The sequence below is a fragment of the Phalacrocorax aristotelis genome, chromosome 4 (assembly GCF_949628215.1).
Source record: "Phalacrocorax aristotelis chromosome 4, bGulAri2.1, whole genome shotgun sequence".
NCBI classification, from domain to species: Eukaryota; Metazoa; Chordata; class Aves; order Suliformes; family Phalacrocoracidae; genus Phalacrocorax; species Phalacrocorax aristotelis.
The window spans coordinates 46,992,977-47,020,412 of record NC_134279.1 but is presented as its reverse complement, the minus strand read 5'-3'; the positions used below and the strand labels follow the sequence as shown (position 1 = coordinate 47,020,412).

General features: G+C 39.0%; 1 protein-coding gene across 11 annotated transcripts in view; it reads right to left on the bottom strand.

The window, feature by feature from the left end:
* TENM3 (teneurin transmembrane protein 3) overlaps positions 1 to 27,436 on the bottom strand; it is a 416,806-nt gene that overhangs the window by 232,370 nt on the left and 157,000 nt on the right. The window contains exon 1 of one of the 11 annotated variants that reach the window (XM_075091196.1): positions 2,366 to 2,499. The exons of 9 other annotated variants lie outside the window; for them this stretch is intronic. The gene's annotated coding sequence lies outside the window, so the exon portion shown is untranslated. Of the gene's footprint in view, positions 1 to 2,206; positions 2,310 to 2,365; positions 2,500 to 27,436 lie in introns of those variants that run through there. One more of the 11 variants, XM_075091197.1, reaches the window with a different exon arrangement.

The window sequence follows — 27,436 nt, the reverse complement described above, 5'->3', positions numbered from 1 at the left end:
GAACACATGCCTGACATGACGCTTAACATTTTTTATAGCATCAATTATCAATTTTTAGACATCTACCACGTCATCTGCTTTTCTTCAAAAGGAACAATAAAAAAAAAAAAGGCTCCCATACTGCATGGAATGTATTAGTTCACGTGTTCTCAATTCTACTGCAAAAAGGTTAGAAAGTAAAAGTGACAAGTAAGCCAAAACTATCTAAACATTACATGTTTTTGTAAAGGCTCTGTTGTTGTAGGGTTCTTGCTAAACTGTAACATAGCCTTTTTATAACTTCTTGAAAAAAAAACAACTTATATTGTGACATATATAAGGCCATTCTCCACAGAGAGTTGCATAGTGATTAATCAAAAAATTTTGTAACATCTCATTTTAGTTACTGAGCTGCTTGACAGTTTTGAGCCCCAGTCTGATGGATGAAAAAAATGGTAAGCTAGATTTTCTGTTCTGGTTTTAACATTCTCCCCTTCCCAGGGTTTACTCAAATACTTCCACCTGAACTTACGAGGATATGTTAAAAGATTTACCTTTTAAAAAACAAACAAAAAATAAAAAAGAGGAAAGTGAATGACATTGGCTATGTTCACACCACGAAGTTCAGGGAAATAAACCTGCCGTATCTAGTACCATTATGCAAATGAACAAATTCTTATCTTAATGATAGCCTGTATTTACCATCATGCAATCAGATCCTTGTGTCTATTAAGCAATTAATACACTTGCTAAGGGATAGGGGACTCTTGCTTGCCATCGTCAGTAACTTTTCCACACATTTTTAGTCAATTTATTCTGCGGATTAGAGAGCTCAGGAGAGAAGGTGCTTCCCTTCCTCTCCCTCCATTGTTCTCTACCTTCAAAGCTGGTAACAAACAGATTGAGAGCAGCCCAGCCTTTGTCTGAGGGTCTGCTAGTTCACATCCTAAGTTTCTCTCCCCATCGCTGAAATACTGGAAGGCAAGGTTTCTGAACGCTTTCCACAGTAACGGCCAGAAAACAGGCACAAAGTTAACAAAGGGGAGCTATCACCGCAAAGTGTCAGGTTTGATTACTGGAGCAGATCAGTATTCCCCCAGATCTTCAAAGTTCAGGTTTTTTATTTAATAAACTGTGGAAAAAATGGCAAATGGGCTAAGTAAGGCAAACATAAGCTGAAATGGATAAAAATAAACAAAACACTCACAGACAGATTGATATTTCAGATTCAGATTCACGTGAATTAACAGGAAAACTAAAACATAGTGGGCACAAAAGCTGCAACGGTATGTTCATGCATTGGAATACAGACATTATAATTTTAAGTAAATTTAATTGCTGACATACCTTTCTCAGTTTTTTTCCCCCCCAATCTTTCCTTAAAGTCTACTCTAGCAATTAACAGAGGTCTCCGGATGGCTCACTGAAACATTTGAAGCTGGGGAACAAAAGGTTTATTTTAAAAATGAAAACCTTGGCTTGTACAACTCCAGACGTGAATCTGCTTTCAATTACTGAAAGTATTTCCACTTCAGTGAAAAAGGATCAAATCTTCAACTACACCATCTTTAGGCAATAAATTTGATTATATTAAGCTTTAAGAATACGGAATGACTTTGTGACACAGCTGTATATTCTATACGTATCATTTATTAGGTATACAAAAGAGGAGCTAGCACTTTAAATGAGAAGCAGACAGAAATGCGGCTGCTCACCGCAGCACTGTACTTCCATACCACAGCTCTGCTTTAGGGTTTTGGGGTTTTGGTTTTTTTTTTCCCCCAGGTGCCCACATAAATGACAAAAATTACACTGAGCTTTAAGTGAAGGATTTTACGATCCTTTAGAAACGACCCTAGGCTAATTTTTTCCCATACTTTTATTGGCATTATTTGCGCTGTTGTAAAGTTACATTTTTCTTTCTAGACTTCTGAACTAGCACAATCTCTTCCACACACCCCCCAGTACAGCAGGTATCGCAGCCTCTAGGAAGCATCATAATTAGAAGTACTTTATACTTTTCCCATTACACGAGCACAACAGAGTTAGGCGAGGGAGCTCGAAGGCTTACACTCCACGGCCAGAGGCGACACCTCGAATGCAAATTAAGCCAAAACTTCTCATTTCTTAGATCTCCGATTCCGCAAATCGATTCTACCGCGTCCCAGCCAAACGCCGGCTCGGGCTCTCTGCGCAGCAAGGCAAGGAAGAGGAGAAAAGCGGTTACCTCTCGGCTTAGCAACACTACCAGCCCGGCAGTCCCCGCCGGCTCCTCGCAGGGCTGCCCGAGCTGCCGAATGAGCCAGCGCCGCCCCCGACCCCCAGCCCGACCCGCGCCGCGCCGCTGGGCTGCAGCGCCGCCTCCCCGCCCCGCCCCGCGCCCCACCTCGGCGTGGCGTGGCGTGGCCTGGCGTGGCGTTCCGCTCCTTTGCCTTGCTTTGCCTTCCCTGCCGCGCCGCTCCGCTGCGCGCCGCCGCCCGGCCCCGTCTGCGGCGGCCCTCCCGCCCGGCGGAGCCCCGCTCGCCCCCCGCCCCCATAGGCTGAGGCGGCGGTGTTTACTCCCCGGCGAGGAGCGGGGGCCGGGCCTGGCACCGCCTAACCCTTTCGGGGCCGCGGCGGTCGCTTCGCCGCCAAACGGCCCCAGGCACTGGGAGGCGGAGGTCGGCACCTCTGGGGAAAGGCCGGGTGTCCTTTCCGGGGGGGCCGCGGCCGTTCCGGGGATTTATCGCAAAGCGGGGGTTCTCTGTGACACAAAATGAACTTTTGCCTGCAAACGCTCCTTCCCGCACAAATCGTCACCTCAGTCTGTACGGCATTTACCGTAATGAGATGAGTCCGGTGTTTTCCGAAGGTGTATCCGCACGCCTAACTTCGACCGCTGAGCTCGAGAGTCGCGTCTCCCGCGGGGGGGCTGAGGAGACCCTCGTTAATCCACGGCCTGGCCCAAGGCACGGGTGTTAGCCCACAGGTCTCACAACCGACCACCTGTGCTTTAACTGAAACAGAAACACACCCCTCTCCATTTACCTCCTTAGGAGACAGTTTTCCTTCACATCCGTATGGGCTTGAATATAATAAACTCAGCTTACTTCAAAATACTCTGCTTGACAATTTGTAATCAAGTCCGCTCCTAATGAGGCCTTTGGAGTTGCAGCCTCATCTGACCAGACACAGAATCAGGCCCACTGCATTAATATTCATAGCTGTCAGACAAAGCTGTCAAATAATAGATAGAAAACACACCATTCACCTGGCTCACCGTTAATTTCTGAAATACTGTAGGGAGCCAGAATACCTAAATGCCTACAAAATATGTAGATACAAATGTACTCGATCAAAATAGAAAATTCTGTTTTCAGTTGGTAATCAAACTTGAGTGCCTCTGTCTTTAATAAAAGAACCAGATTTTTAAAAATTATTAATTTTTTAATTGCCCCCTTTGTGGAATATGGGACTCCTTTAAAACGTTTGTGGGAATGAGATCTCCAACTTCATTCTTAACACCACTACACAAAGAACCTTCTTCTGAGTTGGCTTAGAAAGCAGAGTGATACATAGTAATTCCTACAAAACTTCTCACACCATGCTTTTTTGCACCTCAGACCTTTATTAATACCAACTAACCTTAACTTTCCTCACACTGTTAGATCTGTTGCCAACACAGGCCAAGTTATTCCAGCAGCACTCCAGAAGCCACGTTTTGCCGAAAGTCAGATCAAGATATTGTTAATGACTACACAATACTTCCAGGGAAGATAATACCATTCCAGAATATACTTCAACACTGTTATGTAGAAGGCTGCAATAAAAGCACACATTTTAGATGTATTATTCATGAGAAATTTAATAATATTCAAAAAGCTTACACTATTAGTGCTCATTTGCAACTTCCAAGAGAAACAAAGACTACACAGACTGAAGTAGTAGAATTCTGTGAAATGTGGGGAAAATAATGAACTAAGTAGCCAGGTCCTGATGAGGGCAGTCTTGGCTGACAATGGGGGAAAATGCTGGAAAAATGCAGAAGTAATAGCACTAATCACAGAACCCTGAAGTGAAGCTCTTTGAGTTACACATGCAACAGACTACACGTGCTTTGACTTAGCACATAGGAGAAACTGTAATACAGTCACCACTGACTGATCCCTTGCTCAGACTTCGGGGGTTTGTGCTGAAAATCAGAAGCTTTTTGCAGTTCAAATTCTGGACAGACCCTCACATCTGCAATAGCTGCAAGGCTGGCCAAGAAGAGAGGTATGAGATGAAATCATGAACTAATATAGGCAGTTAAGGAAGCAAGTCTCTAGCAATGCCACAGTAACACTCATTCTTTGTGTCTCGTCCAAGAAGTTTAGTTGTAATAAATGGGGTATTAGATCATGCAAATACTATTTTCCAAACTGTTTGAATGGAGTACTGATGGGTAAGCACTTTCTGCCATTGAAAAATCTACTAAGTAGGTAATTAATTCAGGCATGTATCCTTACAGGTCTTTAAAGAAGGAGGAGTGGGAACTGGATGCTTGGAGTCAGCTCATGCAGAGCTCTAGAGCTCTTTTGAGGATTACTGCCCTCAGAGGGCACCTGTAATTGCACCCCCTCTACAGAAACTGCCATGGACCTGTGCAGGAAGCAGGGCTTTGGGTCCTCCAAGAGCCACACACTATGGAAGACAAGAAGTATTTAGACAATCCCTCCTTCCAAAAGAAAACCACCTTGTCGCCGCCCACATATATGTTCTGTGCCATTTTTCTACAAACACATACTACTGTACATCCACTATCTGAGGATTGCAGCCCATCAAAAAAGTAGGATTCTGCCTCTGTTAATGACACCACTGCTGACCTTCTTCCTTTACGTGGCTCTCCCTGATTTCTCCACCCAGGAACAGACCTGGATGTCACTGCAGTGTATCCTCCTTTCATTTTCAGCCAGCTGCAGTGGAATTTTCCTTTGCTTTGATGCCCCCTTTGCTGTGATTCCACTGTCCCATTAATGCCAGCACAAATGATTTATGAAATCTATTAGGTGCAACACTAAAGACATCTGAAACATAGATGTTTGCTTAGGAAAATGTTTATATGAAGCAGACAAATGTGGTTGAAGCAAACTCCAGCATAGATACCACACTTGATGCCAACATTGCTCACATCCAAACAGTAGAAAGATCTAACAAAACCTTGGGATTAGGTGGGGATGGGGGATAGCATATATGTTTCACTCACAGGAAAAGAGAGAAGCTTTTTTTTTTTTTTTTTAAATTATTTGGTCAGAAGGATTATTCCAATAAATTATGCAGAGCATTAACCATTGAATTTGAACTCATTTTTAGTCTTTCTAGTCTTTATTAATAACTCATTATAGTCCTTTTTTTAAAATGGAATAAATTAGAGCTGTGTTAATCCATGCAGCTATCTGCAGGTACATTTATCACTACGGTAGCCACTTCTACTCTCCTTAATGGAAGCTGCATTTCACACGCAACAGAGACTCATCTCCTACTGAACTGAAGTCACAGTGGCCTTTTCAGGTCACTGGCAGGGTCACCTGAAAACTTACCTTTTTTTTTTAGAGGACTGAAAGGTACTGCACAGCTGGCCTTGGCATACGTAAAAGGGTTTCTCTTTCTGTCTCACTCTTTCTGTCATATTGCCACAATTTAGATCAGTGAAAACAAGTGAGCTGGGGCCTTGCTGGTATAAAAGGGTGAGGAACTGCTGACAGGATGTTCTTTGTGGGAACTCAAAACTGTTGGAACCGATTCCTCTCCCCCGATCCAGAAAAGCTCAAATTTAATGGCCTTCATAGCATCTTGCATAGTTCATATTTTTCCAGAGTGTATGAAAACAGGAGAATTGTGCATGTGGTTAGTTTCTGGAGGCAGGGCTTTGTGTTGGCTTTCAAAACTGGCTGGTTTGCATTTGGTTGAGGAGGGAGGCTTACTGCAGCTTAGTCACGACGACTCATTTTTCCATTTGCATTTGAATTTGTGTGAGGTTTTCAGGAATTTAAAGGTAGTAACAAATAGCCACGCTCACTTTCTGTAAAAGATAAGTATTATCACGGAGAACCAACACGTCAGGAATTCCATCAGTTCAAGCTGACGCCTGGAAAGGACTTAAGAGGTTACACTAGGGGTGACCCTGGATAGTCAACAGACTAGAGAGTCCCAGCTACAAGTAGCTGTGCTCCTTGCAGCACATAACGATTCAGTCCTTACTATTATCTTCTCTGAGCACTGTCATGCCAAAGTAGAAAACTTCATTATCCCCATTTTTAACATGGCAAATGGAGGCACAAAGCTGACTTGTCAATACCGCAGAAGTAGTATCATAGGAGAGGGAAAACGTGATGCCTCAGAGAGTCTTGTGAGGCCTATCCTAATCACTGAACCTTTCTTCCTCTCATCACTTAGGTAACAATTTCAGCTATTTGTCAACATTAATGATGACCAGTGACTTTTATTAAAAGGGAATAAACACCTTTTTAGCCCAATACTAATTCACTTATTTGAATAGTAGTAGCCTAAGTGCCCTGTTAAGACATCCTATCATAAATAGTTAATTAGCGTTACAGCTACTTGTACTGAAATGCTAGGTGTTCTTTAAAGAAATACCATTATCTGCACGTGCATAACAAACAAGCATGAGTGGAGAATTTACATGGAAGCCAAAATCACACAGCATCAGTACATCGATTTGGAACCTGTTTTTCTTACAACCCTAAAAAAAGCAGAGTATTAAGCTATAAAATTGAAACACTGCCTAAGAGAAGGGTTTTTGTCAGATAAGGTATCATTTATAACAGCAACATACATTCCCCTGTCTGTTTTACAAAACAGACTTAATCAAGTAAAATATTTATAACTTAGCTTTCCAGTTCCTGCTGGAAGTTTATTAAAAAAGGCAAATTCTTGTCTAGAAATCAAAGTCTAAGAATAATATCTGATACCAAGAGGATTAGTAGTATATGTTCCCATGAGAAAGCACATGTGCACAAACACATTTACATGTAGAACATCTTGTAGTTCTTAAGCACTTAAATAGTACACTACATTGACTAGATTTTTCTCACAAGTATAGATTAAGATGAGCCATTTTTCATACAGTAATGATGCTGATTTAAATGAGAACAGACTAAAACCATGATGAGATCACAGATTCAGTGTTCAAATCTGAAAACAATAAGCTTTTTTTCCCTTTTCATTCACATACATAAAGTCTCTGTTATAAATAACAAATAACTCTACACGTTATAAACCCTTCCAAGAGCGTACTAAGAATTTTGCAGTTTCAGATCAGCATTTCACTGAAAACACAAGTGGAAAGTGTAAGCAAGTAGATGAATCTGGGGTAGGGCAAAAGTTACAGCAAGAATATAGTCCTTTAAAACGTGATTCAATTATGACACTTTTCTTGAATGTAAGCGGATTGATTATACGTGGAGGGTTTTCTCCTAAGAAGCAACACAAAACCACCCAGTGTATATTTATACCACGATTTTTGAGTGCTGTGGATTAATATATTCAAGTAAATAACATTTTTCTGCCCTTTGACAAATGCAGTATCAGAACACTTAAAAAAAGCAAAATATTTTTGTGTAGCAGTACCTAGAATTTTGCTGTTTAACAGTACAATAACCTGCTTACAGTCATCCTAATCTACACTAATTTCTGGCATAAATAAAGGTTTAGGAAAATACAAATTTACAGTTGTTATTATACAAAGCAAATAACCTGATGTCCAAAATGTGACTTATTGAAGAGATAAGTATTGACAATGATGCTTTTCATAGTACTTATATAATTTTAGTTACTTTTCCACCAATACATTCCTGTGTTCGAATGCAGACAGTACCAGTCAGCCAGCAGACTACACAGAAAAAGGACACATATGCTTTGAATGATTAACACAGTTCTTGGAACACAAAGCATACGTGCTTTCCGTATCTTATCATACAGCTAAATAATGAGGAGAACGACATTTTCATTAAATTTCTGGGGACTGGATGATGCATCAATGAGCCCTTTGAGCCCAATGAGCCCCCCCCCCCCCCCCCAAAGGGTTAATTCTATGTGTTTCAGGAAAACTACTATATGAGTAACAGTAGTAAGATGAAGCAACAAAAATAATACTCTGACGCTTTCAGGTCATTTTACCTAATTTTAGAGGAAAGGGCAAGAGTATTTTAGGAAAAAGTTTAAACCCTTCACTGAAGAAAGAAAAATCCAACTATAATCTCAGCCTTAAATCTCTCTTTAAACTGAACTCGCTATGAATTTGAGTCCTGTTTGTATCTTGCGAGACTCACTTCAGGGCATCATCACACTCCAGGACCCTAAAGAGAAAACTATTAAAGATCTTGAAACATGCACAGTTGTGGCACCTTCGCCCCTTAATTTTTCATATTGCTTTCTCATTTTTTCAGTGACCTCTATGAGCAGCTGCTACTCACTGGCTTTCATCTGAAAATAAGGCAAAGAAGCAGTTGCTTGCACAGCTAAAGTTCCAAACTGGAGACTGAGTGTCTAATCTTCATAATAAGCAGCTTCCAACTAAATTTTGATTTACATTTAATACTTGGGTCCACAGCTCTAAATCTCTCTGTATTACTGTATTTTTTAATTAGAAATTTACACTTTTGTCAGAAAGAACGAGCAGAAGATACTTACTGCAAATAAAAGTGACAAAAAAGTAACTGGAGAGAAAAAGGGGTCAATTTAGTATGTAAACTCATGACATACAGGACATCTCATAACAAACAAGGTATCTGTAGGCTATTTGAAACAATCTATTGAGAGTAAAATAGTTTTCTGTTGAGATCTGACAAAGAGAATTGGCTTTCATGAAAAAACTACCCTATTGTGAATCTCTCAGAATTGGCAAAGACCACCAGCAGAGCAATCCTATAAGAGAACAAGCTCTAAGAAAAACCACTCTATTCTTCTTAATGATGAAACTGGAATTGCATACCTTTGGAAAAGTTTAACTTGCATTTTGATAATCTTTAAAAAAAACCCGCAAAAGTTCAAGGTACTTCTCTGAAATGACATCTTTAGAAAGATATTTTAAAAACAGAAGCACACAAAAAAAATCAGTATCTGTGTGATTTCCACAAAAAATATTTCACATATTTCTTGGAATAAGCATTGTACTGATCATGACAGAAACTATGTGGCTGGGACTGTGGATTCAGCTGCTGCTGTCCTTCATCTTCTATTTTGCCTTTTTATTGTAGGGTAGATGACTAAAAACTTGCTGTATCATTTTGGTCAGAAATGTCTTTTTTTTTTTTTTTTTTTTTTCAGTAGAAAGAAGCCATTTCTTTTCTCCTAATTACAGCTTCTCCTTCCTCCCTTTACATCATAGTTCCTTGGGGAAAAAAATCCCAACCACCAGAGCAAATTTTCTTTTTACACAGTTGCTGCTTTGGCAAGATCAGAAAAAAGTGTCATCCTTTGGGTAAGTCTGTCAAACAGATTTCTAACATACAGTTTGAGAATGTTCATCTAAAAGTACTATATCTGCACTTGTGTATGCTTATATGACATTTATTGCCTTGGAAAGGCGGCATAAAAATTATTTCACACTACTCTGACACCTGGTGTGAGCCATATCTCTGCAAGTGGTCTATATACAAAATGGTTATAAAAATTATATGTTTAAAGTAAAATAAATGCTTTCCAAAATATTAACTTGGGTTTACATAGAAAAATGTATTGCAGGCTGCTGTTAGGTAGACACCTTATCACCTCTTCCAGGAAAAAAAAAGAAGAAGAGATTTTCATAAACCATAAGAATAGGGTTTATATACACTTTATGTACACTCGGAACTGCGTACATCAACAAACCATCCCGTGGTATGTGTTCAAGCAGATGATGAATGCCTGGTGATAGGTGGGTTGTTAGGCACAAGACTAAGTACTGTAGCGCATCTAGAATTGCATTTATGGCACATCTTGAAGTGATATATTGTATATTAATTCTCCTAGAGAGCAGGTGATCATTTTCCACATTCAACCCAACACACAATATTTGCCAACATGCCGAACTGCTAGTGAAATAATTTTACTTGATAGCAGCAGACGTGGCATATTCAGAAACAGGGCGCAGACACTAGCAAGAATTTAAAGTAACCATTTACATATGAGGGGAGGAAGAATAAAATATTTCTTCCTTCACTTTATCCATACTTAACGAATTTTTAATGTGCTTACTACATTTTAGTGAGCTTGTTCACCTTGTGCTCACACACAGAGCCATGAGCTTGTACTGCAGGTCTTAGCCACCACTTGGGCTCAACTTACTTCAAGCAAAGCTAACCATTGCACAAGGTTCCAGAATGCAGTATATTATGTAGAAGTTATCACATGTAATAGTCCCTAAAGTCTTTCTTCTCACTACAGCTTCCCCATACTCCATTTATCTGCTCAGCACGCCACTGCATAGATGTCAGACGGCCATGGATCCACACTAAAGACCTTCTCACAAGCACTGCCAGGTTTGCAAGCTCTGGTGTTATTTGCCAAGAGAAGGAACTCAAAGGCCAGCTGAATTCTCTCACACGAGAGCCCTTAAAATGTGAACAAGTGGTAGAACGTTCACCACAAAAGGTATTTCTCAAGGAAAATAAAGAAACTAAATACAGTATGTATATACTGAGGGTACAAAAAAGCCAATGGCATGACACAGGAGCTTTTACACTGTGGATGAATGAATGCAAGTCACAGGAAAGGGTTTCCCCCCCACCCCTTCTTCCTTCTCACCATATGCCTACACTTTAAGAGCAAAGCATGCAAAGTGAAAGCCTAAACGAAAACCTGCATGGAAGAGTGGAGCCACATTTAGGATTGAAAATGCCAATGTGACTGGATCAGTACTGAGGCCAAAAATCTGTGATGGTCAGAGCCCAGCCTGCTGGAGAAGGATTCAAAGATAAGAAAAGCATTCCATAGAAATGCAGCTTTTACTGCAAATGTCCTGAAGATAATCAAATTTATAGAAGCTGTCAATAATATCTGTACAAAGGCAGAAATAGCATTACCGGTGTCTCAAAGCATGCACTCTGCTTTCTACATCTGTGTTTCCTAAAGTATTTCCAGGCACGCACACATCTTGCCTTGGCTCTCCCTGCCATCTATTATACTGCAAGAAGCATTGTCAGCCCTTTCTCAAGAATCTGGAAGTCCCCATACTTTGGGATTACTCTTCCCTCCTTCCCATTTGCTGGGGACACTTGTGCTTCATTAGACTTGAAATACTCCTCTTGCTGCATTTGCTCAGTACTTGGTTGAAGTGGGCTCAAAATAGTACAAAAGTATGGAAAACAACTTGTTCTTAAACTTGTAAGGCAAATGTATGGAAAAAATATTAATTTTATTACAAGAAAGATCTCTATTCCACATTTAATGGCTCAATCCACTTTTGGTAAACAAGTTATTCTCACATCTCTGTATCCACCACCCAGAGACCCAAGTGCTTTTTTCTACAATGAGGATGATCTATGCATACACAACTCAGTCACCTATCCAGGGAAAGACAGTTGAAAGATGAACTTCAGGAATTGCTGCCGTCAGTTCGTCCCTCCCTCTCCCCTTCTCTCCTCCCCACCTTGAATTGTCCTTTCTCATTTTGTCCACCTACTTTGTGATAACTTTGCAGGGGGAGGAGACAGAAAGTCTTCAGCAGAGCTCTGTCCTGAAGAGCAGAGCAGACTACTGATACTGGCATTCATTCTGAGACAAACCCTCAAATGCGGTATACTGGAATCCTAGATTAGTAGGTGTCTGAAATCTTTTTTTGTACGCATATGGCCGCCCAGAATTTCTTCTGAAGTTTCCCAGGAGCCACTGCTTCCTGCAGCTGGACACAGACACCGAGAAAAGCACTCCAAGGGCTATGCAAGGGCACAGTGGCTCCTACCGTGATTGTTGAGCAAACATGTGATGGACTCATTCCACAGAGAATTCATCTGGTTGTAGGTCTCAGCTCTCTGTATAAAGAAAAGGGATCTGACACTATCCACGTTACACAAGAGCTTAGCTAGATGGAGAGTGCTTAGGCATGTAACTACATGATTTCAATATCTCATCTAAAACTGTTGTACTCTAAAGCCTGGCACAAGAATTTATCAGCTGAAGTCCATCAGTATTCTTCGCCTTTTTGATAAGCCTCATACTAAGATCCAGCACAAGGGTCACATTGCTATTTAAAACTCCCCTGCACCAAAGTAAACAAACCAGACACTGATAGATTTCCTGAACTACCCTGAGGCAGAAGCAGTTTCACAGATGGGGAAAAAAAAAATGGGCAAAGGAAAAACTGCTTAAAAATAGAGAATTTTGCTCCAGGTTTTTGAAATCTTGTGATCTATATTTCATTCTGGAAAATCCTCCAATTAATAAAGATATTTTTACTGTTATAATAGGGTTTTTTCCTGTAGTATCCAGAAATTGATAAAGCTGGACCTTCTTTGTTGCTGCAAATTTTTGCATTCTGATTAAACAAGTTAAAAACGTGTCCCACTACAGAGGAACAAGGCGGTACTGATAGTAACAGAGTATTTTAAAGGGAAACAAAAACATCCCAGAGAAAATGTGAAGCACTTAGTGATGAATGTGTAACTCCCCCTAATGGAGGCATATTTGAATTTATCTTAAAAGAAAATGTCGATAACTTAAAATCCTAATGCTCAAAATAATAACAATACTGTCATATCACTTTCCCCTTTCTAGCTTTTTAAGGAATGTTTTAAGGTACGCATCTGTGATTTACAGTAAAGATTAAACTATTATCAACACAATCTTTTATTTTCGTAATGAGTTTTATTACATAAACTAAAATGTTAAATATATGTGCACTTCAGCATAGTTCTACGGTACACACTTAGTGGCCATTAAAATTCCTGTAAATTATCTTTGTCAGTCATTTCAACTTCTGTTTTAGCTAAATGTTTTCCTGTTTCTTAAAAAGTCAGCAAATTGCTACAAAAATGACAGTGACAGGCCACAGTGGTTTTGGTTGTGTGGTATAAAGAAACACTTCTTATATGCACAGCTGCTGGTAATGAATGCAGCATGTTTGAGGCCTAATCTTGGACAGTTTCCTACATTTCTGACTGCAGTTTCCTTGGCAAGTTTTCTGGGACCATATTATCTATATGTCCCAGTATTTCAGCCAAAACTTTTCAATACAGGAGTTTGGCACTGTGCACTGGTGGAATGGCTTTCAAAAGTCTGTTCTCCCAGAGTTAACAACTTTTTAGGAGTCGTTGCCCTAATTCTCTTCTAACAACAATTTTGTTTTCTAAATGCATCATTTTCTACATAACCATCCTGTAAGATATGGCAGACAGATTAAATTTTTATATAATAAAATCACTACTTGTGAAAGATGCCAGATTGACAGCATCAGAGACTAAAATTACATTTGTCCCCAGTCCAGCTACAATAACAGCAGCAGCAATGCAGTTGTTTTCAGAGCTCTCAAATTTGAACTACTGTAACTTCTAGGGTAAGTGAAAGGCTCTGGACTTTGTTCTGCCCAGACTTCTGATAAGCCTGGATGTTGTTATAATTGGTCTGGTGATACTGTAACTAAGTGGTATAAGTAGGACTGCGATTAAATGCTGGATTTACACAGGTCATACTCCCTGAAGGGGGCATTTAACTTACCTCATCATAGTGCTGAAAGACTCTACATCCTACTCTGCTAGCAAAACTAGTCTTTAAACACGTGGGTACAGAGATTTTCTTCTAATACAGAGAAAATGCAAAAAAGAGCAGCAATCTGGAATGAAGCTATGGGTGTAATCCCAGATGACTTTTCCTAGGTTTTGATTATGTGTTGGAAAGGGAGTTTAGGAAATTTGGTGCTGAAGAGCTGGTCTCTTTCAGTTTTTTGCTTTAAATGGGACCATATATATTTCCTGTTTTTCTTTACAGGAGGTAGTTCCTAGCAAAATATGCTATTAAATAGGACTTACCCAGTTGTCAAATTCTACTCTGTAATGCCAACAGAGTGAGATTCGAAACTATGGATGAACATATGTTTAAAATAATTACATTGTAAGGCAAAGATAGGCAAATTCTTGTGTAGCAAAAAGGACAAAAACAAGCTCATAAGCAAGAAGGACATAGATAAAATACATCTACCCGCACTATTAGTCATCACACACAGTATTTCTAACATCCTATAAATACATGGGAAGTTGAAAATGAGCTATTCAGACGCAAAGATCTGTGTTACAAGCCAGGAAACTTGGAGAAGATATAGGGGAGATCCAGAACTGTAAATGAAGTAGGATAAGCTATAATTCAAGAAGTGAAGCCTGGCACAGTAACAAGAAAGAAATAAAAGCAACAATTTTTCCCAAATATTTTGCTGCCTGGGATTTCTGCTGATTTTATTTTTAAAAGAGAGCTAAAACTAAACACCACTAGCTGTATAGACAAAGATATAATATTTTGCATGCTTAATCTTAGCCTTATTTAATATAATTTTTAAAAGTCTCCATCAATAATCTTGTGACAGAATAATACCCCCCACCCCAAAAAGAACCCCAAACCCCACAACAAAACCATAACAGACTCTCTGAGCTAATATATTTGACCAATAATCAGTCTAAACATGTTTATAGGAGTTGAAACAAGGATTTTCACACCTGTCTGATCTGGACAGTCAAACTGCACGGCCAGCCATGATAGAGATTTCCTTTCCAAGTTCCTTTTGTCCCCTAACAGAAAGTATTACTGAGATTTGTTTTATATGTTTGACAGAGAGTAAATTACATAGATATAGGAGATCCTCTGAAGATTTGTGATCCTTGTGAAAGAGGTTAATGTGAGTCAGGGAACATCGGAGTTTAGGATATATAAGTAATACAAATGCCATCAGTCATTGTCTTAGGATGATAGCACAATTTTGTTTGTTGGATTTCCTTGGAAAAAATCTTTTATATTACTTCTGGGATTGCAGTTCAACTCCAGTACACAACCCTACTGATGCTGTGTTCGTGCTTCAAAATACGTTCAATTATGTAGTTGATTATTTAAAACCACTGCTCACTCTTCAGCACTACTTGGTACAGTAGCAGTTTTGCATTGTGGGAAACATAGGAGAGCAAATGAATAGTTCTTCCTTTTTCCTTTGTTTTTTAAAAAAAGGAACATCTATCTCTCCCACCCCTCCAAACCCCAGTACCCACACCATATAAAGTACAAAAGAAAAAGCATGGACATACATAATTAAAATGCTTTAACTCTGCTAAACATTGCACCAAAACATAGATGTCCTTAGATAAATACAATCTCATAGCTATTTATGACATATACAAAGCCTACATAAAACACAGGTTTAAACAATGTGTATGGTGACACACAGTGTAGCACTAAGCTATTGGGTTTCACAAAGTCATATACACTGCCCACTTAAAATACTTTCAAGGCAGTGATTGTGGAAAACCATCAAGAATCTGGTCCCCCCAGCTCAATCTGGAGTGAGTCTGGTGGACAGCCATCAGCATGATTTAAATATTGGAGAACTTGCCGCATGAAGAAAGGTTGGAAGCAAGGATTCATGCAGTCTAAGGAAGAGAAGTCTCAGTCTCCCTGTGCCTAAAAAGCAGTTATAGAGAAGATGGAAGTAGTCTCTTCACAAGGGTGCACAGTGACAGGACAAGAGGCAACAGGTCCAAGCTGCTTCAGGGGATATTCCGTCTGGATTTTAAAAAAACTTCAGTATAAGAACAACTAAAAATTGGAATAAGTTGCCCAGATAAGGGGTGGGATATCCCTTGGTGGAAATTATTTCAATCTCTGCTTGAGACATAGCCCTGGATCATCTAAGTCTAAGGCCCTGCTCTCAACAGAAGGTTGGACCTGATGAGCTCCAGGGATCCCTTCTAACCCCAGCTTTATGCAATTCTGCGTTCTCAGTTCACTGTGTTTTGTAACTACAGGAGGAGAAGCCTCCTAGTTAAATCACTGTTTCTCATCCCCAAATTACCACTTGTTCTTGAAGTGCCTTGCCAAACAAAATACCATCCCACATATGCAAAAGAAAGGGGGAAAAAAATTAGTTCAGTCATATTCTTTATTTATTTATCTACATACTTTCTTTTACACAAATTCTTGTGCTGCTCAAGTGATCCTAGAAGTAAAAACTGATTTGGAAGTTTTGTTTTTTTAAAAGATACAGTGCATTAACAATTCTGTAGTATTTGTGCCTAAAGCTGCAAAATAAAGGAAAATAAATCTAGTTGTGAGCCAGAGCCTACATGCAGATACACTTACAGAACATCCTAGATCCACCTATACCTCTTTCCTTGTGCTTTGCTAAGTTACCATTGAAAGTGGTAATTTCAATGAAGCATATTGACTGTAATAATCTGAACGTTCATTTTATTTCTCTCTCCATAAATAATTGTATATATAAGAGTAACAGTGCACTTGTTGATGGGTAAACCTACATCTCCTGTAAAAATACTGGGGGGGGGGGGAAGAGCATATAGAGTGACAGATGTAGAGAACTAATGACAAAGTATGATTAACTGATATAAACAGCCAAGTGAAAGGCAGCAGAAATTAACTCAGCTCTACTGGTGCACAAGCACATAAGTTACGTAGCATTTGAGAATAATTCGTACCTCATGGTACTGAGAAAGTTCATAGCCAAATGTGTAAAACTGCAAACACTACTACTGTCTTTAAGTCTCCTTTAGCTACAAATAGACACCTAAATATATATGTACAGAAGTATTCATATTTATTTCCAGAGTCCAGGAGTACCCGTACATAACCAAGTATAAAGGGAACTCTGCTTACTTTGAGAGACTGCTGCAATTCCTTTCCTCACTGAATTACATCATCTTTTTTCTTTTCTCTTCTACTATGGGAAATCTACTTTGAAGCAATTCAGTACTAGCAGAAAAGTCCTCCCACATGAAAAGATGTGCGTTGTAAGGCTGTATAACCTCATGGCAAGGGCAGAAACACTTCTGTAGGTAGAGTGGCTCAGGCCTCAGGCGGAGGTAGGCGAATATAGGAGCCAGAGAAAACAGCAAGGCGGTACAGTTAGGCTGGAAACGCTAAAGCAGTTGGCTGCCAAGCTCAGAGGGTGAGCTTGGATTTCTCTATTCCCTCCTAAACACTCCATGACAAGATAAAGAAGATTCAAGCTCACCCTAAGCCTTCGTATGGTATCTGGACTAACTGGCAGGGTCTTACCAGTGTGAACGCCTTACACCAATATATTAACAGTTTTATAAGTAATGATTCTACACTTAGTACTTTTGCAGAAAATGAAATGTATAAAGCAATAATATTTAATCTTGAAATCGTAAGAAGAAAGGTTATATTTGTAGCAGTGTCTTTATTCATGGATTTAGTACTTATTATAGACTGGAGAGAAAATTCATCACTAGCTGAATCATATTTTATATTACTAATTTTGAAGTTACTGATTTTGTATTTATTAATTTTGAATTTCAGACTCAAGATAAATGGAAGCATTTAATTCTCAAGGACACATAGCTAGAACATTCAATTTTCCAGCTACAAAACCTGTCATGGTGTCAAAACTTAGGGAAAAGGCACGGATGTGTTCAGGTGAAATATAGCTAATTACTGTGGCTTGACAAAACTAGCACAGAAGAAATAATTTTTAACATTATTTCTTTAGTAGGACTCTGGACAGTAAGTGGCTATTATCTTTTAAGTACAGGACTTGGTATACATCCCAGCAAACTCCACAAACCCACCAGTAAAATTGTTTGAACAGAGCTTACAGAAGGACAAGTTTATTTTTAATTTTATACATTATTTTTTCTCAGTTATAAAGTAACATTCTTATTTTAACTTAATATTGACCATTAACTTCTAAATCTGGGCCTGCAATTCGAGATACCTGAAAGTACAATTACCAACACATACTGCCTCCTTACTCAAACTTGTGACGAACAATGAACCTTTGCCAGTCTCACAAATCCCGTGGCTGCTTTCAGATGATGCAGCATTGACTCAGTTCATCAATATACATGGGATGACTAACTGTCCTGGTTTTGGCTGGCATAGAGTTACTTTTCTCCTCAGTAGCTGGTATAGTGCTGTGTTTGGCATTTAGTATGACAATAATGTTGATAACACACTGATGCTTGGTAGTTGTTGCTAAGTAGTGCTTACACTAGTGAAGGACTTTTTCGGCTCCCCATGCTCTGCCGGGTGCACAAGAAGCTGGGAGGGGGCACAGCCAGGACAGCTGACCCCAGCTGACCAAAGGGATATTCCATACCACATGATGTCATGCTCAGTATATAAACTGGGGGAAAGCTGGTTGGGGCACCACTGCTCAGGGACTGGCTGGGCATGCGTCAGCAGGTACTGAGCTATTGCATCGTGCGTCACTTGCTTTATATATTCTTTTATTATTATTACTACTACTGCTATTTATTTTATTGTATTTAAATTATTAAACTGTTCTTGACTCAACCCACAAGTTTTATTGTGGTTAAATCTGTATCACAGCAGGTGTACTTCTGAAAGGATTGTGGCCCAAAGATAAGTCCACGCTGGAGAAGGTACACCTTGAAGCATCAGTGGCTGTGCATGAGGTCATGCTGGAGCACCTCAAAGCATGTGGCCATGGATAAGCCCATGACAGAGCAGGTACCCCCCTGGGGAACTGCAGCCATGGGTAAGGCCATGTTGGGGCAGGTTTACTTCTAAAAGGACTGTCATGGTTTAACCCCAGTGGTGACTAAGCACCACAGAGCCACTCGCTCACTCCCCCCATGTTGGGATGAGGGAGAGAATTGGAAGAGTAAAAGTGAGAAAACTTTTGGGTTGGGATAAGAACAGTTTAATAATTTAAATAAAATAAAAATAATAGATTAAGACTAATGAAAGATTCTTTTCTGGATAACCTGTTCAGAACGCTATGTTATACTAGATGAGGCTAGTGAGCTAGACTAGGCTGAATTCAGTTGCTCTTCCTATGGCTTGAAAATTATGACCACACCCAGAATAAACAAGCAAACAGAATGAGCTGCTTTTCCTTGTATCTGTCCTGACACCATCAGATTTACCCAAAGCAGGTCAATTCCTGCGCATTTCAATGAACAAAACTTGTGAAGTCCCATGCACTGCTCACACATATGGGGACATCTGGATAGTTTGACAGCAAGCCCACTCAGCTGGGAGCCTACATGGACATCAGCAATGCTAAGAAAGCTTGTGGAAATAAAGGTTTCATTCTGCAATATGTGAACGATGTTTAAACAGACACGAAAGAGATAAGTGACACTCTGGAGCAGGAATAACTTATGTGAAACATAACTGCCTTGCTCCCTCCTGTTTAATGGCCCTTACCTGCCTGATCCAAGCACCCGATCTACCTCTTCTCTCTAACTTGAGACCCAGTTCCTGAAGCCTAGAAAAATACAGGTGGAACAAATAAGTGAACAGATAGTGAACCGATGTTATGCCTTATGCCTTCTTCAGAAAGGGAGGTCAAATACGAAGGTACAACAGTACAACAAGCTATGTCTACTACAGGAGGGAGTACAGGGGTCTTGGGGACACTATCAGGATCCAAAATAAATTTACATTTAATTTTGAAGTAGATATTTTTACACATTAATTATTTCTGGAAAGTCCTCTTTGCACTTTTAAATTTTGGGTTTAAACTATTTTTTTCCTTTCTCTGCCTCACAAATAATTTTGTAATGTAAATATAAATTGCAATGAGTGATGAGAAAGTACATCGGAGCACAAATTAGATGATGTAAAACTGAATCAGACACTTCCAGATCCTTCAGTAAACCTTAAGCTGTTTCATATTACAGCTATGCCAGTCTAAGCCTGCCAAAAGGGGAGGTCCCACTTCCCACCCCTTGAAGCCATGGATTCCTGCCTGTCTCCCTCCTCCCCCTTTTGTTAGATCAGCCTGTGCAGCTGCAGGGTCAGTTGGTTCAGCTGGCTGGTGATGTAAGGTAATTTTTTTCATAGTTAGGATACAGTTCCATTAAAGTTGACATTAAAATATTTAGTGCTGCTGCAGTTCCGTCCGTCTTCTCCAAACCCTGCCTCCTGTCTTGTGTCAACTGTGCTGTTCATCTGCCTCTGCAGGGAGCAAGTTAAAAGTACTAAATCTTCAGGAAACAATCCAAAGAAACTGGGGGTAGAGGGGGTGGGGAGAGGGGCAGGAAATAATACTCTGCCAGCTCAATGTCCTCAACTAGATCATTATGAAATTGGATGAAAGCCTGCCCAATACAAAGAAATAACAGCCACCGCATAGCAAGACTCAGGATCAAGCTGGAGTCAAGTGGGATGGGATCATCCCATTCTGATGCATACGGATATTAGACTGCTTACCTATTGTGAGAAGTCTCATCCTTAAAAATAAACTGTATTTTCCATTATAACAACATAAGGGAAAAATTGTTACATTAATACATCAAGAAAACATCAACATGCTTCTATTCAGCTTTCTTTTTTTCTGTTGAAGCAATGATTTGTTATGTTTCTATTTATTGGGAGAAGGGGTATGGAAAAGTAACACCAAACAGCCATCAATTGAAAAAAAAAAACAAACCAAAAAACACAAAAACCAAAAACCAAACAACCCCCCCCCAAAAAACCCAGCAGCCTTAGGAGTTTTTTCTAATGAGGTCATATTCATTTATTCAACTGGAATAATTTTATAATTACTCAAATAATGATTTATTAACCCCTGTCTGGCACAGGAGTTAAATCCCATAAATAGTGTAAAAAAACCCAAACAAACCAAACACCAACAAAAACCCAGCAGTGAATCAAAAGAAATATTAAACTGAACTAAAACAATCCTGAGACAGCTGGATCATGAAAAATTGTTCAAGTCAGAGAATGTTTAAAGGTTAGAGCTCTATTACAGGTAAAAGAAAAAAGATCATAGACAGAGAAAAAAAGATTAATACAGTGAGTATCTAGACCTTCTTTTATTCATTTCATTTTTACTGTCAGGCCACCATTTTGCAGATGGTCTGAAGTATCACATTCCTTACCATTTCAAAAGGCTTTATATCAATTATTCTAACTATGCCTCTAAAACAACAGCCTACAGACAGCTGCTGGAAATAAAATAGACATTATAGAAGAAGTTTCCTAGTATCTTCCTTCATGAAGATTTTTAAAATAAAGAATGGAGCTGTAACATGGCATAAACCTGCCAAAGTTTATGGTCTTGCATATCTTGCATACTACAGATGGAAGTCAGACTCGAAGGTACCACTGCAAGCATGCACCACACTGGCCACAGAACTACCATTAATTACATTTCTGGTTTAACTTGATTTTTGGAGAAAAGATCGTGATTACAACTTCTGGCCATTGAAAATCTTCCATAAAACCATAGAGGAGGCTTCAGTGGTTAGTCTTGATGCTAAAATGCCACTGAATGTTAAATGTTAATGTTAAAATTCACACAGAAGGTTCCTGCATCCATCAGTCAGTTATTTTGCTAGGAAAACAGTCAGCCTTGTAAAACTGTACGTGGTCAGTACAGGGAACAGCACTATTGTACTTCCTTTTCTTTAAAAGTTTTCCAGTGTTAGACAACTTCACACAACTCAGTATTAACAACTGGAAGAGCTCTTCAGCCAGCTCTTTTAATATTATAAATGGAACTTTACTATAAATGGCATCAGTGTTTGCAGTCTTAACTCAAATGCTTTATGTCTATCTGTTGTTCCACTACGAATTTCTACACTTGTGAATGAAGTTATCTGGCCATAGCACTTGAAAACATCCATTTTCTAATAGCTACAATTTAATATTTCCATAGAAAAAGTAAATATTTTATCATATGAGCTAACTGCCCCCTTTGCCTACCCTTCCTCCAGTCGAGTACATACGTAAGTATTTATTGAATACTTCTGCATTTTCTGCCTTATTCTGGGGAATTCTTCTATTTTTGCCTAGATTTGGTTAACATTGTTAGGATTCGTTTCATTCCTTTTCATTGTAATGGCTACAACAAGAAGCCCAACATCTGCCCCATTAAAGGAAAGGAAAAAAAAAGAAAAACCCACAAAACTTACTGGCCATGGATTTCTCCCTAATTTGTTCTCCCGGCCCTTCAGTTTTCTGAATTTCTTAGCTGAATCATACTCATTCTCATCAAATTATGCTCTCCTCCAGTTGTTTTTCAGTACACATCCTCTTGAACTGATTTATTTAACAGGGCTTTTTGTTTCCTCTCTCAGGCAGTTTTCAGCACAAACTTGAAAGAATCAATTCAGGTTTTGGATTTGAATGTTTTTTTTTGAGTTTGTAAAATGGGTTTTTGATTTCCTCAGAGAGATTTTACATTACAGTTTTTCACACAGAAAATATTTCCTGGGTTTCATTTTCCTCTATTTAACAAAGTCATAAATTAATCTGTTCACTCACCTAAGCCAACATTAACTGTAATTTTTTTCATCTTTTTTAGCCATCATATGATGTTTAATAAAGAATTTATTGCACCAATATTTTCGTTATCCATGATTTTTAAAATGTCAGTCATTTTAGTACTGACAGCATAAGACATACAGAATATAATCTCTACATTGAAATCCCCATAATAATGATTTTTTTCCCCACTTAGATATTATAGGTAGGTTTTTAATGAGTCACATTGTCCCCAGTGTGATTCTATGTCATAGATGCTTGATCAAGTTCAACACGGAGCAGGTTTTCAGAACCAACCTCCAAATATTTTAACTAATGATAATGTGTTCTGTTAGGTAGCGACAAAAAGGGGGAAGAACCCACCTTGACCATACAATGCACTCTTTCAATGGAAGCATATTATTTGTTATTTAAATTGTGTAAACTGAAATTAAAAATGACAACAAAAAATTAATCTGGTTCAGTGAAGCAGTAAGTTTAACCAGTGTAATGAATAAATTGCCTTGTATCTTGCTACAAATATTTGTACTGTGCACCATCCCTTACTTGACACCTTATGATGAGATTTTAGTTCTCTGTAAGACACACTCAAACTCAAAAGTATAGATGTTGCTGTAATTATGCTGTTACTAAAATGGTATTTGTAGTCTTAACATCTTCATCTTTCTTCTTAATGCTTTATTATATTTTTCTTCTGCTTTTATTTGATGTTACTAAAATGTTTTTATTTATAGACATTCCCATTTGCAAATTTTGGAAATGTTTGTCATTTGTCTTTTATGTATAACGTAGGTGAATTACATTTGTGATTTCTGTTGGAAGTACATTAGCTTCTATACCCTATACTGAAAAAGTAATGTGTTTAAAATAAATTTTCCCTACATCTTCAGACATACCTGAATATCATTGACTACCAGCATATAGGGGCTTAGTCCTTGCCCTCAGAGGTCTAATTAATTGCCTTAAACTGTTAGCAGCCCATGCTGAAGACATGGCTTTCTTACATAGTCTTTCTGCAACTATTGTGACAAAATATCTTTATTTGTATTTACCTATTAGTGAAATAAAGAGATTTCTAACAGAATAAATCAAACATAAAATGCAGGACTGTACTGCCATTCAGAGAGTTGGCAAGTGAATGGAGAGATGAGCACTTCGCCCCCCCAAATTATTAGCAAAAGTTGTTTCACATCAATAATTTACTGGTGTTGAGAAAAAATGAATTTAAAGACATTTTCTCTTCCATTACTCACTTCCTGCTGTTAAAAAAAAAAATCTAGATGTTAACACATTTCAGCCAGAGTCTTCGCATTCCTCACTGGCATCAAGCAGATCACTGCCAAAAAGATGAGACAAACATGCAGTCAAATGTGCCATCAGGCTTGAAAATCTCTGTGGTCAGCGAACTTTGTTGTACAGAAAGGCTGACCTTTATTATTTTTTTTTTTTTTTTAAAAGAAAGTTTAATTTGGAGATCTGTTACCTCACACAAAAATAGATTTAATGAGGTCTTTCATGCTTCTGGACGAGACGTTGATTTATGGGTTGCCACCAGTAGGTGCTGAACCTACTGGCTGGGTAGCAACTTGGTAACTTGGACAATGTCAAACAGGTTTAAATTGAATGAAATGACATGAAAGAAGTGAGTTGAAAGGCTACAGCTTGTTTTACAATGCTTTTTCACAACGCATTATTCACTAGTAATGATTTTAATGACTGGCAAAAAAATATAAGCTAGCTACATGGGTGCTAATATCAAAATGTTATATCACTTGATAAAAAGGGTAAGGGTGTTTTTAATTCTCTCTTAGTATTTATATGCTAACTTTTATTAAATTTTTGTATGGAAAATAAATCTCATTTCTTGGTAAAATTAGTGGCACATTAACAATAATTATCATATGCCCAATATGCAAGTAACTATGGTAATGAAAAGATAATAAGAATCTGCAAATTGCATCTTGATTCTTGAATTTCTTGATTACTCTTTGTTTTCAGAAACCGGAGCAGGTTTCAAAACAAACATGCTTAACAAAAAAACCAACTTACTTTCAAGTATTTGCCACTGATTCTGTAAAACAGGGACCTGTCTTCCTTCGACTTAGTACAAAAACATTTTTCAAATCACACATCTAAGGATGGATGTCTAGATACAGAGGCTAAAATACCTGACCTGGCAAGTATGCAAGTACCTCTGAGCTGCAAAACATCAAAGCGTATTAGCACTATGCCGTACCTCTTGACAAGGTCTATTAGTCTGGGTGAAGCTCCTGGCTAATGCAGACAGACTTCTGCACCCAAAGTGACAAGACTGCAGAGTGCTGCTTTTTAACATGTAGATCCATCAGCTGGGGCCAGTACAAACTGGGACGTTTCTGTTCTTCGTTGCTCAGTGTGAATAAGCCCCGTCTGTTCACCAGTTTCCCTGAAACACTGCTACCTTTATTTACCTATTACAAATATTATAATGACAAAGACACAAATCAGACTTAAGAAGTGTTAAGAATCTTAGATGAACACCTAACAAAATAACCTGTGCTGGAATAGGTATGCTTCAGGTATGCTGAAACAGGGAAAACTGGACCAAAATAAGCCAGGAATATGCAGGCTAACCTCACCCTCGCTGCACAGATCATAGAAAAAGCTGTTGCTGTTCTCTCTCCTTTGTCTCTTCCCTGCTTCTCTTTGTCTTTTCACATTAAGTCTGGCTTATGCAGTTTCATTTCAGCAAGTCACCTTTAACCTTCTGATTAGTAACCTGCTTGCTCTGTCTATGACATATTAACAGAGCAAACCCATGACCAAAGACAGATATAATGGGCTTAGTGGGGAGGAAGCTACATAAATGCTTCCACATTGCCTTGCTGCCTGAAAAATATCATGAGCGTATTTTCCTTTCCTTTCTTGTAAAGGAAAATGGGGTTTGCAATTAAACACAGGTTTTCTGCAATTTGCTCAGTGTATGACTGGAATTAACATCATGATAATACTTGGAGAGGAATAATGCTTTTAAATTGTGAAACAGCAATCCTTCCCAGTTTCAGAAGTAGGTTTGGCTGATTAAATCACTAAATTAATTTGAAATAAAAACATTCATACATTTTTCCTAACTTCTTGTTCACATCCTTCAAACACACAAACAAAATAAAACAAACACCACTTAAGATTTTTTTTTTCTGCTGTTCCTGGGGGTCAGAAAGTTGCATTAGGAAAGGAAAAAGGAATACCGTGCTGGCTCAAGTCTAAGGTACCCTCGTTTTTGAAAAGTTCTTAAGATTGTAAAGGAAAACAAACCAAACCACTTTTGCTACTCCTCTGTACATATTGTTCTCACTCCATGCATGATCCCCATATCCTTCTCCCATGTCACAGCAGCCTGACCTCTTGCTTCCCCAGCCCATGACACCCACAAAGCTTCCTGCAAGTCCCTGCAGTGCCATCCACCCACACCCAAACACAGTGCAGGTATCCTGCAGCATGTCCCTTGTTGACACAACGTGCCCTTCGTGCCCACAACTGCCCTTAGAGCACCACGGAAAACCATTCCACACTAAACATCATTTTGTGGCCCAGCCCCCTATACATCCCCACTCCCTCCTTGAATCAGGGTCACACGTAGCTCTTGGTGCTGCCAGTAGGAAGACGCTTCTCTGAGCAAGGATCACAGATGTCACAGTGCTGATATCCATCCAAGATAACCTTCGGTGTCGTGGTGCTAATGAGGGAATTGTACCACCTTAATACTTGGTGATGCTCAGACTTGTACCCATCTCAGGTCCCTAACTTTTCTGGCAGACTGGGCTCACTGTGGAGTAGATACAGGGTTTCTTATCCAGCAGTACCAAGACTCCAAGACTCCTAAGGCTCATTAAGCGGCTATATCACAGTTGACAAATACACGAAAACTGTATTTTGGAGACCCTAATTTCTAGAAAAGCAACAAAAAAAAAATCTTCACCATATGCCCTAGTTCACACATTTTCAGCCCTAACGGACTAGAGGACTACACCACATAAAAACGAAATCACCAGAATCATGAACCATAATGAGAATATAGATCGCCAGTAGAAATCTGTGCCTTTAAGGAACTGCAAGTACTTCAGACATAGGCAATTTGGTTGGGTTCGCAAGGGAAAAAGATTAACTAGGTGCAGATAGGTCTATAAAATTACATGATAAAAGTGTGTAGCAGGGTCTGGCCCTCTACTAATCGATTAGCATGTTAAGCAGTTTAAATATTAAAATTCAAGTACAATAAGATGAATGTACAAAAAGCCAATTAGTTAGAAAAAATAGCTGAAAATTAACTGGAGGAGGGAAATAAAGATATTACTTTTATATAATGTATAAGCATCTACTGTTCCTGACAGTGAACAGAAGATCTTAAAAAATGACTTAAGAGTTCTTTTATATCAAATCAGATTTCACTTAACTTAATAAAAATTTTGTTCACACAGCTTGAGAAAAACATTTTTAATGTGATTTTGTACTATATTTAAACTGCTGTGAAGGGGTCTGGCATTTGGATCATGCTTCAGAACTTCTCAGATGTCTCTCTTAGTGCTTTACATAGTCTCACTATGACCATTTCTGTTCAGATATTTCAGGAGTTATAAGCAGGTATGTCTGAGGGTATGCAAGTTTGGTGTGTAATTCCCTCAGTTAAATTCAGCCATAAATGCAAGAAGTATCAGCAGCAGCACAGTGGGCCAGAATCTTTGGTGGCTAATGCTGGTGGGACCCAGAGAGTAAGCAGGTACAAACACCGGGTGTTACCCAACGAGGAGGCTTTCTGAGCAAGGCAGATCAGGCCTGGGTGACAAAGGAAGGGACGAGACCGTAATGATTCAGGCCCGCAGGCTGCCAGCTGTGGGAAGAAACAACTGCAGAGCTTTCTGGAGGTGGGAGAATTGCATGCTGGCTGCACTTACTGATTCCCAGAAATACAATTTTCTAGACTATTAGGACAAAATAGTAAAATTCTGTTCACTAAGAGCTGCAAGCTGTGCTTCCTGCAGCCTTGCCTTCA